This window comes from Lonchura striata, chromosome 3, assembly GCF_046129695.1.
Source record: "Lonchura striata isolate bLonStr1 chromosome 3, bLonStr1.mat, whole genome shotgun sequence".
Classification (NCBI taxonomy): domain Eukaryota; kingdom Metazoa; phylum Chordata; class Aves; order Passeriformes; family Estrildidae; genus Lonchura; species Lonchura striata.
Genome location: NC_134605.1, coordinates 49,291,122 through 49,305,544, shown reverse-complemented (window position 1 = coordinate 49,305,544; position 14,423 = coordinate 49,291,122). Strand labels below are relative to the sequence as shown.

The window sequence follows — 14,423 nt, the reverse complement described above, 5'->3', positions numbered from 1 at the left end:
CGCTGGGAGTTTGACAAAACGGGATCAGGGCTCGTCAGGGACTCCAGGATTAGCTGCTGGCTTTACTGCATGTGAACTGATTCCGTGGGTCTGCGAATAGGGAGGAAAGAATCTTGAAAATCCCTCCCCGGCCCGGTAGTCCCTACAAAGCCAGGTGCCCTGGGAAAGGGCAGGCAGAGGCTCGTGCATCTTGTCTACAGCTTGAGCAATAGTCAAAGCTATTGCTCTGCACAATCTGTTCATAGTCAACAGGTCGTCTTAATTTTAAATATCAAAAGAAAAATAGCAGTAATAACGTTATTTTAAAGAAGAGACATTGGTTTATAGCCAGGTTTATAAATTGCAGCAGTAATTGCATTTGATAGAAAATAAACTTGTGATATATTACTGCGATATTTCTGTAGTCCAGTTGTGGTCCTCAAAATGGAACTTCTAAGTATAAAATTGCAAATTTGATGACGTTATTGCTATAGTTTTGCAACTATTCTGTTTATCTGAGTGTATCTCTTGTATGGATTTGATTTATGATTCCCTGTGCTTACTGAGCTGACTCCACACCTTTAATTCACACAGAGATGACTAAGTAAAATGAGGTAAGAACATATATTTTGATAAAAAAAAAAAAAGAATCTTCAGGAAGGGTTACATATTTACAACATTTTGAAAGGAACTGGATTGATCTGGACACCAAAAACAGAAAATGCTGCAATTTGAGTGGGCTGGGGGACAAGTGAAAGCATGAAGCAATGACCTGACATTTGCAGTTCATTTATGCCCTGTTCAGATGAGAAAATGAGCTGCTAGCAAGACTCCAACATTAGCTATTAAGATTCTCTATTGTTGACAGATATGATTAGATCCTGTGGAAGGCCAGGATGACAAATACACATGAAAGGGGTAAATACTTCGTTGATCTAAATAGCCATCTCTCCCTTCAAGGCACTCTGGGGTGCTCTGCTAACTCATTGTGCCTGAGGAGTTGCCTCAATGGACTGGCTGCCTCTCTGTCCCACTCGTGTTAACATTAGTGGACCTTACCTCTTTTGGAAAAGACAACACTCTTTGAAGGCTAATTAAAAAAAACAAGATCATTATAAGCAGCAACTTCAGTCATTGTTTGTGATAAATTTTAATTAGATACCTATTTTTATGAATGTTACTGACTGATGAAAAATAATTGTTGTAAGATATTTTTAGACTTCTGAAGTGATACTTTTGAAAATAGGGGTAGCCCACAGGGCAACACTCATCTTAGGAAAAGTCACAACAATTTCACAGATCATGCAGCTTGAGAGTAAGATTTGCTTTTTTATTAATCTGTGTCTGCCAATCCTTTATTGTTAAATTAAAGCAAAAAATGTCACTGAAATGATGTAACAAGCTTCAACTTTCGCATTTCTTTCCAGAAAGACAAGTTATTGACCCCACCCAATTGCTGTTGGGTAGATTCCAAATACTTTTTTTCCCTTCTATTTAAAGTGAAGCTAGTATTCATGAAAACCAGTGTAAATGATTGAATTTCCATTGTTTCAAATCCCATGCATTCATTTCATTGTTAAAGGCGAACTCATTCTTCGCAGACAACACAAAGCTACTCTGAACAATAGTCTGAGCAGAGCTGCTCCATCCATGCTATGTTTGGAAATATGGGGATAAAGTGTAGTCAGAAACATTCCTCCTCCACAATTACTCATAGGCCTCTACACAGTCTTTATGGTGGGCTGCAAAATGTGCTGGGAGGAATTCACGGGCATCACTGGTTGGAGAATCTCTTCAGCAGAGACTGAGAGGAAGGGGCATGTTTCTAGGAAATGCACAGGTTGACACTGTGAAGAAGTTAATTCTTTCCCCTTCCAAGATCCAGTTTGGCCCCCTTGCCAGAGCAGAAAAGCTGCTTTCTTCCTACCTGACCTCTGTTTCTCAGGGGATGGACAATGCTCAGCTCCTGTAGGCGCCCAGCCACAAGGGGATGCAGTGAGACCACTGAGCTGACTGACCGCCCGTGCCAGCGAGCCACACTCCGCAGTCCTCACTGACCCAGGGCAGGCTCCTGGAAACTGCCCAGGCAAATGAGCCCTTTTCCAGCCTGAACCATCCAGCTCCTCTGCTTACCCTTCCTCTGCTCCTGAAGCCTAACTGAAGCTGGCTAAATGCTGAAAACAATACCTGGGTACACAACTATAGCTTTAATGAGAATCAGAAATGAATTGCACATAATTTCTTGCTCAGGTTTATTAACATGAAGCCTACGCATGCCGTAAGAATGAACATAAAGAGTTCATCCATATAGGATGATGTCTTTAAATAGTTTGCATTTGACATGGAAGTTTATTCTTCATGTGCCAATATGATAATTAATTAGTGATGATGACTTTTAACTACACTCCACACTCTGGTACATGAAGCTGCATGGAGATGTGCCAGACCTGTTGGGGTTTTTTATACAGTGGTTTATTAAGAAGTATAAACATTATCTGGGTAAAACCTCCTACAGTCAATAAAATCTTTTTTCAAAGGTCCACATAACACATTGCTCCTTTTAGATTAAAATTTACATATAAAACTCCACATTAAAAAAAGAAAAGGGTTTAGTTCTTTTATTCTGTATCTCAGTTGAGCATAGTTGCCCATAAATGAGAGTCAATTTTTTTCCCAGAGCGGGCAACAGCCATTAAATGCTGTAACAAATCTGTGCATCTGTCAGTGTAAGGCTGTGTGTAAGTAGTTGCAAAGCATTTTCAAGGCTATTATTTTTTTAAGTTTTATTCAAAGATAATTCAATGTTGGAGTTCTTGGCATGTCTATATCTCAGATTTTAGGCTTGAAAGTCATTCTTATCTTGAAATGCACATAAGTGGATGCTGAACTTTGAGCCAAAGCTTCCTATGGAAATCAAAGGCATCAAAAAAAGCATTGGTTATAATTGGGCACAATACTTAGTGTGATAAGGGCAGAAGAAGTGACACTTACCAAGGATAATTTTCTAAGTGAGATATTCTGGTCTTTAGCAAGATAACCTCAGAGTCAGGTATTCTTAACTTAGAGCAGGCAGCCACTGGTGATTTGGTAACACTGTGAAGAATTAAGGGGACCCTTTCTTCCTTTCCTGGGGAAGAGCCCCCAGGCTACCTCCAGAAAAAGGCAAGACACAGCAAGCACCACTGCTGTGCTGCTTTCATTCTGAAGGCAGAGAAAATGAATTTCTGGGGTTGACACCAGAAAATGCAGAGTGGTTATGAGATCACTGTAGGTTACACTGACTTCCAAAACCCACAAGACATCTTCACCCTGGCTAGTGATTGGCATGAAGTCTCCAGCAAATCCTTCACTTTTACCTGTTCCTCTTGTACATGGAGCAGGAGAGATGATGGTGTAAGTAGTCCTTTTATTACCTCATCTTCTAAGTACCCCACTTCTGAACAAGCTAATAGAAATACTTAGCACCTGTGCCTGGATTCATTTCAATCACTGCCTACCTGTTAGCCTTATAAAATGTATGTGAGCATTCATTTGAATGCTGTTTATAATTGATGGACCATGCTTATGCTTTATTGTACAAATACCCCTTCATAAACAAGATTTCCGTTCCAACAGATTAACATGCAGACTTTGCAGAAGCAACTTTGGAAATGGAATGATTAAGATAATTGCACCAAATTTGTACTGTTTAGAAATTAATTTTAGAGAACAGTGAGATGTTTCTGGACTTGATTAAATTTTGTCAGATTTGTAGTGCCAGGCTGTTCCTTTTTCTTGAGTATAAGGCTTAAAATGAACTATGATGAAGCAGATGGCAAAATTGTAAAGACTTTCAGATCAAAGCAGATGGTAAGTATATTATCTTCACAATGATTTTTGATAACCTGACTGCTGCACACTATCCATTGTACATGGATAACCATAAACATGGTTATATGTGTTGGAAAGAGGATGGAAAGGAACTAGTCCTGTACTTTATTGCAAATTTCAGAAGAAATAAGTTAATTTAGTGAAACCCACTAAAGTAGCTTTAGATATGCTGGAAGATAACACTTCTGTTTAAAGATAAATGGGGCTCTATTGATCAAATAGCTCAAAGGAATTATTTTTATAAAATTGTGTTTAATTTCTCAAAGGTGTTTCTGACAATGTTTTATTATTAATTCTATGGTGTCACTCAATGATTAATAATTTTTGATAAAATTATTGTCAGGCAACAGAATAAGGAATTCCAGTTCAAATGTTTGGAATTCTAGAGAGTGCAAATGTTTCTAAAATTACAAAAATGGTCTTATTAGGAGCATTAGGTTAAGCTCATTAGTGGTATGAACTGTGCTGAGAAAAAAAATGCATATTTCAATCTACTCTGTTTTGTGTTTAACTTGTTTCACTAATCATCTTCAGAAGCTTTGTGACACAAAAAAAAGGAAAGGCATATATCCCAAGGAAAACAGAAATTAGCTTCCAAACAAGTATCCCTACATTGGATGGATCCCATTAATTTTATTAATTAGAAGGTGCTTGGAGAATAATTTTCATAGATTAACATTGGAAAAATTATGATTGATAACAAATGCTGTAAAGATCAAGACAAATTCTTTCTTGAAAATATATTGCTTTACATTGCTCCTAAATTCACAAATAGTATAGCTTTTCAACTACACAATTGGCAGCTGCATGAGTTATATCAGCTCAAAAGGTTCATCGAACTCCTGTGCCTGCCTTCTCAGCAATACTGCTAGACTTCATATTTATCAGTCAGCACAATGCATTCATTTGTGCTTTATTTTTTTGCATTATGTCCTTGCTATCAGATTTTTATGTCCTACAATCCTTGTTAACTCCTGCAGGTTTCTTGTCTCACTGAAGACTTTTAAAAATGGTAGATGACCTTAGGTTTCTCAAAAAGCTATGTCCAGATGCCTCTAAAATATACCTTTGAACCTTAGGTTCATAACATGGAGGTGCTTGCACTGAGGTTTCTTAGATAGAAAACAAAAAGCTAAAAATATGAAGTAAAATTGAGTAAATTCATATAACTAAAGAAGTGTCACACACTGAGAAAGATTCTTTAAGGGCCTGATACATCAGTGGGCTGGTAACTGTAGTGAGAGACCAGAAGCATTGCACCTGCCACATGCAGCCCAGAAAAATGCTGATCAAAGCCATTACTAACTGGGGCTCCCTGACCTGCACAAAGCAATACAGGGATTTCAGTTTATCTTCTGGGTGGCAGGAGTTCTTGCTGCATAAGCCACTGTCACAGATGGCAGTAATTAACATATGTGCCTGCAGCCTGAACTGGAGGGCCAGGAATTGATTGGACATGATTGCACCTGAAATTACTGTACTTTCACCCATGGGTATCTAAGGAATGCTAAGAGTTATCCCCAGAGATGGTTGGAGAGAGGTGTGTAAGGGACAAACGCCATCCAGCGGGCAACCAGCTCAGGTTTGCAGTCTAATATTTCAATAGTGTTTTCTCAAACACTATTATTACTGTTATTGCTATTAATGTGCATCTTAAAGAACATTTTCTAAACCTGATTTGCCAGCAGAAAGTTGGCTGTTGAGAGAAAGGCTGAATATGAAAAGAAACTAGAGCAGGACAGAGCACATCTGCACAGTCCCAGTCTGTAGCAAGTTCCCAAGCCTAGGGCTAGCAGCCACCTACTAATATTTCCTTTAGGAGTTTGTCCAATCCCATTTTGTATCATCTAGAATCACAGAATGGTTAACGTTGGAACAGAGCACTGGAGGTCATCTAATCCGGCCTCTCTGCTCAAGTAGGGTCCACTCAGGATTTTGTCCAGCTGGCTTTTGTATATTTCCTGAGGAGGAGATTCCACAATCTTTCTGGTCAGCCTGTTCCAGTGCTCAGTAACACTCCCAGTAAAGAAGTTCTCAGTCTTATAAATTAATTGTATCTTGTGTGAAGAAATGTTTCCTTAAAACTATTCTTTTTTAACTGCATTACCTTCTGAAGTTCATACAAAACTATTTATCATTTGTTAATCCTGATCATTATTCTGTACTTCTAATTCCAATATGAAATGTTGGCAAGCAGAGCTACATTCAATATTCAGGGTGGGGGTACGTCTGGTTAAACTCCCTTTTCAGGTAACAATTTCAGTATTGCTCTCTGACCTTTCCTGATAAACTTCCAGTTATCCATTACTTTTTTAATTACCACCATGAACTGAATGAATGTTGTCAGAGAATACCTTAAAATTACCAAAAAATCTTCTTTGTAAATGGCAAGGCTTACTTCAGATGTCAGTGCTGTTCACAGGGTTATCCTTATGTGTTACCTTTACTTTATTAACACAAATTTAATTTCCTACACTTTGGTTCCTATCTGTTAGCCAGTTATTAATCCAGGACCTTCTGTTATATCCTGTGTTACCTCTATTTCTGTCAGAGACTTTAATAAGAGAGCTCATCAAAAGCTTTCTTAAATCCTAAGTACTCTATAGTATTACTCGTATGATTACCTCCTCCAAAAAGAAGTCTGTTTAGCTTCTAAGATATATGGGGGTTTTTCTGAAAAGTTATGTTAGTTTTTCCCTGATATGATATATTTATTTATTTGTACCTTAATACTGTTTTGTCATTGTTCCTACCAATTATCTTTGTGAAGAAATATCTGAAGTCTGCAGAAATATTATGTCTGTTGTTTGCTGGATTGCCCTCTATGCCTCTCTACTCTCCATAAATTCAGTTAAAAATGAAAACTGATATGTGAAAGTATAACATTGCTTTTTCTACTTTACTGCTTGCTTTTGTGCTAAGGCCCCTGTAACTGGTATTAACATGCCACAATAGAAAATCAGCTGGTATTGGAAATTTGTTGAAGTCCACCTTATGAATTTGGATTTGTTCTAAAATATGTTCTATTGACACTCAGAGACAATGATTCATTTCTATCCTACATAAGGAATGACCATTGTGTGAGAACTCTCCTATCCGCCTTCACTGGCAGTGCAGACTGAGAGAATTAATTTAACTTTTCTGTTGTGGTTTTATCTTCCCTGAGTGCTCTCTTTATATAATTGGCTATCATTGAATATCAGGCTAGTTTCCCATTTCTTGAATATTTGAAGAATGATGGGTTATTAGATTCTATGCCTTTATGTCTCAGAATTGTTTAGTCTTGTTTTTTTCTGGTTTTGTATTTCAATTGTCAAGGTATATTCTGTTTTCTTTCCCTCATTAGGACACAACTTAGATTTTTCAAAGTATTTGTTTTAATTTTACTTATTTTGTTTTGTTTATTATAATAGCATTAGGAAATTTACTTTTTTGCTTTATCATGCCAGCTTTTATAATCCTTTTAGAACTTTGGCTCTGACTATTCCTGACTAATCTTTATGTAATTTTTTAGTATTTCACTCTTTTGGCTACTCCTTTTAATGTCCTTAAAATTAGCTTTCTCATCTTGATATAGTTTATTTTGCTTTGAATTAAACATTACTTTAACTGATTTTTTATTTCACATGTAGCTCTTTTTTGTCCAAATATCACTAAAGTCACAATTGCAGACCACATTTTGGATAGTTAGGTCTTAACAATTTGTATATGGCTTAAGACTAAATCAATAGTTGCTTCTTCTTTTGTGAGTTCAATGAGCAAATGAGTAACACAAGAAACACATGAAAAAGAAATCAATGCACAATATGTAAGGTTGCCTTCATTTTCCATTATCTAACCTACAGTCTGGCACTGCTACCTACAGAGCCAGAGCATCTTAATAGCATTTTGTGACATGGGCATTGTGCATCACAAGCTGTTTCCTCATTTACTGTGCCACTGCCTAAGTGGCTTGTGTCTACAAAAGACCAGTGTGACAGATATATTTTATTTTATTGACAAGTGATATTGTTTGTATCACAGTCATTTGTTCAAACAATTTCCATCCATAATCTCTCTTGAATATTTTTATAAACAAATGAATTATATTAACAGCCATCAATGATTTATAAGTCCCTTGAAAATTTGACAGTATTATTTTAAGCATGGGAATTTGGCAGTTCTGGTAGACAAAACAGAGAAAATCGTGTCCTGTGCTGGTGCAGAGAGCAAGTGTAGCAATAAGGCACCTATCAAATACTCATTGAAGTTAATTGGTGGCACCCTGTGGACTCCAGTGGATCCTGAATGGAGCTTAGCACAGCCATCAGATGTTGTCTTTTCAGGTTATTGAGCTGACAATACTTGGAAAGCTGTAAAAATCTGCAGGGGTTGTGAATTCCACATCTAGGTGTATGCCCTAGTTAATTCGGAGTAGAGTAAAATTGTGCGAAAAAAGAACTGTGTTTGTTGGATTTGCATAGATATTAGAGGATATTCAGATACATAACTTTTCCCTTCCAACTAGAAGGAGGCTGAATCTTGAATGAGTTCTTCTCATTCAAGCTCTCCAGTAAATTTAACTCTTGCTTCTCTTTGCGAAATGTGTGAGGAACAAGCCTTCATTTTCTTAAATTCAGTGGTTTCACCAGCAACATTCATTCTTATTAATCTGTGGATACAGACGGGTTTGCACAAGCTAATAATTTCCCAGACATTTATTCAAACAAACTCATCCTGGAAAACAGCAATAAGGACCAGACATGAATATTGTTTGAATGACAACTATTGGGACTCTGAATAAGTGTTCATAAATTCTCTTTTAAAATGTTTGGCCATGCTCCATTGAACATTGAATATATTTTCCTAGGTGGAGTAGAATATAAATATAAAAGATAAATTTGCAATTAATTGCCAGGAAGCGAGAAAGCCTTTGAAGACTGTTTTTAAGCCTTTCTTACCCTTGTGATGTTGTGGAAAGGCTTCAGTAAATAGAAATTTGACATGTAGAAGTACGTGATGGATATTGAAATTGGTGATCCTCCTAATGAGAATGTATTTCCCTAACTGCACGTTCCACATGAGTAGATTTCAGTCTCTTGCCAAAACAGCAAATATGTGAAACTGAATATTGGTGGTACTGTTGAGAAATGCTGTGTTATGAGCACTGGAAAACTGTAGGATTATTTGAGAGACTGGAAAGTAAAAATCCACTCCTATTGAACTATTCATAAAGGGTTACAGTGGGGCTGATGGCATTCTTTTGGAGGATTCCCTTATTTTCCAGGCCATATTTCCTGGGAGGATAAACCCATTCAGCATCGGATTAAAAACTCTACAGCTGTCAGCTATATGAAGCAAAGTGCTGAGCTGGGACAGCTGCTCCACTGGAACAAAAGCGTTGAAGATTTTGAGAAGGGGGAATCAGTCAGACAGCAGCCTTGACAGTGGCCCTGGCAGGCTGGGTGTCACTTAGTCCTTTCTTGTTCCCTTCCACCCTCAAGGCACTACAATTGTGGCTTTCAGGTGTCACTGCATTTCCAGTTAAATAGGCTTAACCTTCCTCTTTCAGGTGGATACCTGCACAACTCAAACCATTCTTTGTCCCCTGTCAACTTAGACCAGGACACCAACATCTGACAGCTCAGTGTGGGCATACTAAGTGACATGATGTCAGCGTGTGTCACCTAGGGGCAGAATTCCTTCTCTCCCACAGAGTGCCAACCTGGAAATGTCATTAGGACAGGAAGGTTCTCCAGGAGTTCCTTATGGATTTGCCACCAAACTCAGAAAGAGATAAACAATACAGTATTACATATGCCCCCTACCCATGCCCTACTCATGTCCTTCAATGCTGACATCCCGAAAAAGGGTAGAATAAGGATGTAGTGAAAGTGGCATTGAGACAGTAATGTGCAAAACTGATGCTGTGAAGTTGAGTGAGTCAACAAATACTGATTTCAATATATTATAGAGCAGACAAAAATGGACAGTATTGAGTTATACCAAAAATCCAAACACAAAAGACAAACGAGCTATGCCTGACATCTCTGGCTACCGAGATGGCAATCCTCAGAATAATAGTAAGATGGTGATGCAGACTTCAGCTGACAAAAACCTGTAATTAAATTAAAACAAATCAGTGTGATGCTATGAAGAATTTTTCTTCTCAAACAAACCTGATTTTATTCCCTCATGAAAATGCAAACTTGGTAGTTACGGATTGAAAGTGCAGATCAATTATCTTAAATTTCTTTTCAGTCACTGAATCAGTATTACAGAATATTTTTATTGAAAAAGCACTGTGCAATGTCAGAAAAACAGATGTCCCATAAATTTAAGCTCAGCACACTGATCTCAGCAAATCAAGGGTGACCATCAAGTACAGCTTACACAGGAGAACTGTGTCCTTGAAAGAAGTCCTAATACACTTTATGATTATAGAGGAACTATGTATAAAAAAATTCCCAACCCAAAAACTAATGTCATCCTTGAGAAAGTGGGAACTTCACATAAATCTAAAGATTATTAATTTTAATTTTGGTATTTGTTCAGTTCTGTTGTCAACTTATAAAAATCAATATTAAGATATTGAAAAGAGATAAAGATAAAACCCTGAACGATTTGAGGGCTGGAAAAAATTGCTTACTAGTAGGAATCCAAACCAGCTGGAGATGAAGTTTTATGTATCAAAAATGCTTCCTTTTCTCCAAGCAAACAAAGCCACTGGGAACTACATGGCTCTGCATCATAATGGTTAAATGCAAAACAAGCACTGATCCCTGGTAAGCCAACTAATTCCAATTAGAAAAACACCAATGTTTTCACTGGTGCTGGTGATTAAGCACTGAGATAAATGACTGAATAAAGTTCAAACTTTTGATGTTGTCTGATCAAAATTAGCTGCAGATATTCCAGGACAGTTTTATTTGAAATGCATGTGACTGGACACAGCACAGCTGGATCTGGAGCAAATGTATGGGCTGGAATTTGATAGGTGGTCGTGGACAGGTAGTAAGAAGTGACAATTCTTTTTTCATTAAATCTTGCTCATTTGTGAATAGTTTTAGTTATGTAAGGAGCTGAGAAAAATGTTTTATGTGAAGAATATCTTAATGTTTTTTTTATTCAGCTGCCTAGGAACATCCAGAGTATGCTGTGCTGTGGATACTGATTGTAGAAGAAGAGAAACTCAGAACAAAATTATCTCATCAGTCAAGTTAAGCCCACTGTTTCAGTTTACATGCGGTATTTTAAATCAGTATTTGTCCTCTCATCAGCAATTGGTCTCTGTAATGCATTTTGCCCTTAAGAGTACAGAACCCCAGTTCCTACTGGTTTTGTTTGCTTCGGGAAAATTTCCATTTGCATGTGGAATTTACATTTCACTTATTCTCTTACTTGTGACACAGATGTTGCCCCCTGTGACTGAAGAAAACCGCAAGTTTTCTAAAAAAGATGCAATGACATTTTCCAGAGGTCTCACCAATTAGAATACTTCTTTGTACTTAAAATGATTTAATTCATGTGACAGTCCATGCAAAGTAAATGAATTGAAAAACACTATGAAAGAAAGCTAGAACTTGATAGCTAGGTTTATTAACATTCTTACCCAGCAGTTTTTCTAAGTTAATTCAGTGCTGAATTTCTGATTATCTGTTTTAACTTTAGGAGATAGAGTATGGACATCAATATTTTCTGGTTGTTTCAGATCCCAGCCAACATGTTATAACACAATGCCTTCAAGACAACTTAGAGTATAGCCATGTTTGTAAAATCCTTTGTCCTTGTCACATCATGTACTTCTGACTTTTTTACTGAGTCCAAATATATGTGAAATAATGCATTCCACCTTTGTCATAGAGGTGTTGTTGTCTGTGAAGTGAGAAACAGGAATGCACTGGTACCACGAATATCCAGAGTCACATAACTGCTTTTTATAGCTCATTCCCTGAGGATAAATGAATAATAACATTGTCTTCAAATTTCTGGTAAAACATCTGTATTCAGGACTATGGTTTGACTGTAATGAAGTCAATAGGAGCTATTGACTGAAATTTAGCCATGATGATACTGTGTGATGATCCTATAAGGTGCAGAATGCTCTTGCTTGATCCCAAATGGCAAGTGAGTGCTATCTTAACTTCAAGCACTTGGATTATGGAGGGCAAGAACTAACCACACACTTAGACAATACAGTTTCTGGGAGCAGATTGGAATCACATCAATGCCCAGTGCCTTAAAAGATGAGGCTGGTTGTGCTTATCTCACATTAAAGACAGGCTTTCTACTGATAAAGCAGACATTTATAAGCCTTGTAAGGGACTCTGCAGTGGGTGAGTCTAGGGGGAAACCAAAGAGTCTTAGAACTGTGCATATCAAGGGATTATGAAAATTGATGAGTGGGTGAAATGAAGACAGGCTGCAACCCACTAGAGAAAAAAGGCAGGATTTTGGATGTGCTGTTTTGAAGTGACAAAAAAAGTTAGTTGCTACTACCTTTCTTAATTTAAAGTGAAGTGCTGAAAAAACTTATTAGGTTTCTTTTCTGATTTCTAATTATTTTCTAATTTTATGAATAGAAGATCAAGGTAAGTAGGCAGCTAACTGAATGTTGAAACGATTGTATTTACCCATGTAAAAGCTATGATTTATTTTTAAGTGTTTTGTTTATTTTGCTTTAATTACTCGTTTGTTATACTGGATTACACTATGATAAATGTCACCTGGATTTTTTTTCCTATTTCTGTTATAATGAATAATCTTAGAATGCTAATTTGTATGTGCTTAAATTCTCAAGCTTAGGCAGCTCTTTTATCATAATGCATGCAGGAAAATAACACACAAAGCAGAAAAAGAAAGAAACTACTTCTGTGTTTCTGCGACACAAAGATTTCTGATGTAAAAGGCTAATGGCTTTTTTGGTGTTGCCAGGCTTCTTCTACTTCTAGAAACTTTAAGTCTCAAGGATGCTATTTAAATTGTCTAGCCTCTAACAAATACTAATTTAAAATTTGGAACACACAATGTTTTGTGAAACAGAATTAAAAAAAATACACAGATCATATTTAGAATAGGCCCTATCTGTGCTGCCTTTCTTTGTAGGCAGGTTTCATTTTCTAACAGCAGCATGCAGAAGACAACTGGAAGCGACCATGAAAGGGCACTAGGCTGCCTTCTTCTGGGGGGAAATTTGTTGATATGATAGGATTTTTGTTGAATCATTTGCTTTTGCTGAATCAGCACCTTAGAGAAACAAAAATATCCTATAGGAATCTCCTAATTGTCTCTGCCTCTGACTCCAGGTCTCATCACACCATCCCATAATAATCACAGCCAATACTTTTCTGAATGTTGCCTCCTAGTCTTTCCTACAACTCCCTCTCCCAGGTTTGTATCTCAGAATCTATATTGATACTTTGAACAATCTCTAAAAAGCTCAGTTGGCTTTTTATTGTTTTTGGAAGGTAGTGCCTTCTGGAAAAGCACACAAGTACTGCAAAATCATTCATCTCCGAGCTGTTCTTTTCATGTTTTTAACATAATCCACCAGATTTTTGTAGCTTGGAAGGCAAGGCATAAGCATCTCTGAACCACACAGAATGTATGATCATGCCCTCAGTCAATTGCAAACATATTTTCTCTAGATTGAAAAAACTAAATGCCTGATCTGACCTTAGTTTTCAGACAGGCAAATAATTTGGAAAAAAAGCTTTGTAGTCATTACAATTAAATAATAATTGGCTTTTCCAACCTCTGGATTATTTTAATATAAGAATAAAATTAACATTCAATTTAATGTCATTGATGTCCTTTGAAGATTTGCCACTGATTTCTGTAGGAAGAAGTTTGGTTTTAATTATTATACAATTTCAAGTAAATAAACAAGCATATAAGCAAACTGTACATGTATATGAGGAAAGAGGGCTATAAAACATGGAACCTGAGGGAAAGCCTGTACATCTTACAAATAGAAACAATATTTCTTCAGTTTGCCTTACTTTTGTGTAGGAAAATTTCAGGGATACATTCTAAAAGTGTTAATGTCTATAAAGAATTGCTCCATGGTAATGTAAGTTTGAATTTAAATCTCAGGGTAACTTCATGCTGCTACTAATGACGTTTGTGGTGACAAAGTCCATTGTTACTTAGGATAAAGGGAAAATGCTTTTCTCTACACTGTAGTCAGAAACACCAATAGGCAAAAAAAAAAAAAAAAAAAGAGGGTCAGGGTAGAGCACACTTGCAAGCACAGATGCTTTACCCTTAATTTCTGCCACTTTGATTTTACTCAGAGCATTTAAGCTCTGTATGTAGCAAGAAGTTCTGCTCACTGTCAATTAGGAGTAGACCCAGTAGAAAAGAGGGATCTAAATATGTGTCACAGTTAAATGAAGAGAACACAACAAAATAACTGTTTTCCCTTAGACTAACACGCCTTGAAATGGTGATTGGTTGCACCTTGGCTTTAGAGATAAGTGATTCATTCATGCATTTATTATGGAAAAGTGCTTAGGACAACTGAAATGATTTTAACATTAAGAAAATGTTTTATCCTGGGACACTCTTAAGGGCTAAGAAAGGACACATGATAG

General features: G+C 36.9%; 1 protein-coding gene across 4 annotated transcripts in view; it reads left to right on the top strand.

Moving 5' to 3' along the window:
• Nucleotides 1-14,423, top strand: part of GRM1 (glutamate metabotropic receptor 1) — a 181,616-nt gene that overhangs the window by 2,897 nt on the left and 164,296 nt on the right. The gene's annotated exons all lie outside the window — the stretch shown is intronic.